General features: G+C 40.1%; 1 non-coding gene across 1 annotated transcript; it reads right to left on the bottom strand.

Moving 5' to 3' along the window:
- Nucleotides 1-3,540: 3,540 nt before the first annotated feature.
- On the bottom strand, nucleotides 3,541-3,642 carry LOC114640773. Its single transcript, XR_003714195.1, has one exon. It is a non-coding gene; the product is annotated as a U6 spliceosomal RNA (small nuclear RNA).
- Nucleotides 3,643-3,888: the final 246 nt, after the last annotated feature.

Here is a 3,888-nt window from a genome sequence, read left to right as displayed (position 1 = left end):
GTTACATTAGGGACTAAATTCTAACATAATTTTAGGTGTGGGCACCAGGATTCAGGCCATAATACCTTTTATTTTAGGGAGAGGGTTGGGAAGGACTAACATTAGTTCTGATGTAAATATTTGATAGGGTTTAGAATAAAGCAATCAAGCTCTGGGACTTCTTTGATGGAAGGCTTTTTATTACTAGTTCAGTCTTTTCATGTTCATATTTTCTATTGTTTTGTGGTTCAGTCTTGTTAAGAATACTTGAGATTTGTCTTCTTTTCTAAATTGTCCTATTCATTAGGATGTAACTGTCCACAGACATCATATTAACAGTTTATTTCTGAACTATGACTTGAATGTCTCCTCTTTCATTTCCAATTCTGAGTCTCTGGCCTTTTCTGCATTTTCTTAGATAACATAGTCTTGATAATTTTATCATTTATTTCATTTTTAGTGTCTATTTTTACTTCTTACATTATTTTCTTCTGCTAACTTTGGGCTTAGTTTGTTTCTCTTTTTCTGGTTTCACATTAGCTTGTTTGATGGCACTGTTTTGAGGTAGGCCTTTGTCACTCTGAAAAAGTATTTTCTTCAGAACTGCCTTTGCTGTGTTCTGTAAGTTGTGGTATATAGTGTGTTCCTGGTTTTTTCCACAGTGGTTTCCAGACTCATGCTTTACTTCTTCTCTGACCTGTTGGTGGTTAGGGGTGTGCCATTTAATGTCCACACATCTGTGAATCATCTGAAATTGCTTCTATCACTGATGTCTAGCTTCATATCACTGTGGTCAGAAAACATATTTTATGAAATTTCAACCCATAAATATTTTAAGACTTGCTTTATGGCTTAACCTTTGATTCACCCCAGAGAATGTTCCACGTACATTTGAGAAGAATATGCCCTCTTGTGTTGTAGGACAGACCGTTCTATTTAGCTTAAAGTGTAGTTCAGACCATTTTTTTTTTCTTATTGACTATATGACTGAGTTATTTATCCATTATTGAAAGAGGGTATTGAAGATTGGTACTATTACTGTACTCTGTCTGTCTCTGTCTGTCTTTGTCTCTGTCTGTCTCTGTCTGTCTCTCTGTCTGCCTCTCTCTGTCTGCCTCTCTCTATGTCTCTCTCTCTCTCTCTCTCTCTCTCTCTCTCTCTCTCTCTCTCTCTTAAGCGCACCACAGACTGAGCTCATAGCGGCTTTGGGGCTTATAACTCCAGTCTCAGGGGCAGGGGGTTATTCAGGTTTCCACTAAACAAAACCTTAACTTCTTGTAGGTCCTGGCCCCAGCCCTAGCCCAGCCCCAGCCCAGACCTTGTGAAGTCTGCCCCTAGGCAAAGACACAGAACTGTTGTTCTCTTTGTCTTTTCATCAGGGGCTCTAAGAAAGCCTTGGATCATCCTGGTTCCCGACATTTGCTTATCTGTTTAGGTAGTACTTCAATGTGATGTGCACGTATTTTTATGCTTTATTCTTGATGAATCAATCCTAATATCATTATATAGTGTGGCTCCCCACTTCCTCCCTCCCTCCCTTCCAGTTTTTGACTCAGGGACTTTTTTTCCTGAGGTAGGCATAGCTATTCCTGCTTTCTCTTGGTTTCCAATTTGCTTGTAAGGTATCTTACATCCTTTCATTTTCAGTCTGTGAGTTTCTGGTAGGCAGCATATTGTTGAGTGTTTCATTCTTATCCATTCAGTCTCTCTACCTCTTCTTGTTGGATAGTTAATACATTTACATTCAAGATAATTACTAATAGCTAAGGACTTTGACTCTTTGTTAATTGTTTTCAGGTTATTTGTAAATCCTTCTTCCTTTCCTTGGTTGCTGTTCTCCATAATGTCTTGATGCTTTTTCTCTAGTGCATACTTTGTTTTGCTTCCTTACTATCTATCTCTTATGTATTCACTATAGCCTTTGGCTTTATGGTTATCATAACATTTACATAAAAGAGGCTATTTTAAAATGATAATATCAATCATAAAAGATAATAAACAGTTTATTATAACATCCATTCTGATCTTGATTTTGGTGTGCAGATTTTCATGTTTTGTTTTATATCATTAACAGATTATTGTGGCTACTATATTGATAGCTTTATTTTTAAACTTCATACTAACAATGTATGTAATTTACTTAGCTTGCAGAGAACTTCCTACTTTCTCATCTGTTTGTTTGCTTGTTTGTTTGTTTTTTGAGACAGTGTTTCTCTTTGTAGCCCTGTCTGTCCTGGAATTCAATTTATAGTCCAGGCTGACCTTGAGCTCATAGAGATTTGCCTACCTCTGCCTCATGAGTGCTGGGATTAAAGGTTTGTATTACCACTGCCCAGCTTTTTCTGATGTTTTATGTTACCAATCCCTTTCTTTATCTTTCTGCTTAGAGAACTGCCCTTTCCTGTAGGAAAGAAACCTTGTGGTGATAAACTCCCTTAGCTTTTGTCTACTTTTATTTCTCTTCCATTTTAAAAAAAAAGAAACCTCTTGCATTTTAAAGTCTATCTTATTTATTTATGTATGAGTGTTCTGCTGTATGTACACCTACATGCCAGAAAAGGGCAGCAGATCCCTTTATAGATGGTTGTGAGCCACTGTGTGGTTGCTAGGAATTGAACCTGGGTCTTCTGGAAGAGCAGACAGCATTTTTAACCACTGAGCCATCTCTCCAGACCCCTCCTCTTCATTTATTTTTTTCAATAGTTTTTCTTTTTTGCCTATCATCCCGATCACAGCCAGTTTCCCCCTCTTCCAGTCCTACATTTATAAATCCCTCTTCCCACTGCCCCCTTCCCTTCTTCTGAGAGAAGGGGAACCCCTGCCTTGGGTACCACCCCACTCTGGGACATCTAGTCCCAGCAGGACTAGGCACATCTTCTCCCACTGAGCCTAAACCAGGCAATCCAAGTATGGAAAGAGGGCCTAAATGTGTTTCTTAGCACCCATACAGGGTAGCTTACAACCACATGAGTAACTCCATCTCCAGGGAATCTGTCATCTTTTGGCTTCTGGGGGCACCTGTTCTCATATGCATACACCCCAACATATACACACATGTAGCTAAAAGTTTTTTAAAATCATTTACAAAAAAACCCCTGAAAATCCCAATAAGCCAATAGATATACTGACCATAAAGCACAGAAGACAATCTCCCTGGCTTCTCTTTTCAGAAATTATTATGGTACCTTGCCAAGTGCAAGCAGGGCCCAGAACAAAGTGTCAGTGGACCTAAACATCAGCCAGTCTTAGAAAGTGGCCACGATCGGATAGCTTGACTTCTCACTACTGGATCTGAGGAACTTGCACACTTTCCGAGATCCTCGTCAATCCTGAGTTATATGTTGCAGTTCAAGCTCAGCACCACTGGAGGGAAGCAGACTTATGGCAGCTGTCAGTCCACTGGACTACGGTGCTCTCTGGGGCCTCAAGCTCCACAGGGCTACAGTGGACACCACATATGGTAGAAATAGCTTCAACAAGCAGTTGAATCTTCAGGGAAGATGTAGTTTCTGTTCATTGTCCTTCTTCTTAACTGAAAGGCACAGTCCTTCTTCTTAACTGAAAGGCACAGCATGCTGCGTGAAGTCCCATATCATCCTTGCACAGGGGCCATGATGACCTTCTCTGTATCATTCCAGTTTAGTATCTGCACTCTGGAAGTGAGCAGTGTCAGGTGGGGGATGTGCTCCAGTCTGCAGTCTGACTTTACTTGGGAAACTCTATCATCAGGTAGCCTGTCCAGGCAGCTCATCACTAATGAAGCAAGTATCCTTTAAAGATGGTCATAATCCTGAGTCTTTTGTTTATGGCAATCCTGGAGGTTGAGCCCAGGACCCAGCACTTGGCAGACAAGTGCTCTACCCTGACATATAGCTCTAGTGCTTTCATTTCAATGTTTTCACTTTCAAC

This window comes from Grammomys surdaster, unplaced genomic scaffold (genome assembly GCF_004785775.1).
Source record: "Grammomys surdaster isolate TR1022 unplaced genomic scaffold, NIH_TR_1.0 125849, whole genome shotgun sequence".
NCBI lineage: Eukaryota > Metazoa > Chordata > Mammalia > Rodentia > Muridae > Grammomys > Grammomys surdaster.
This window is presented reverse-complemented; position numbering and strand designations above follow the sequence as displayed.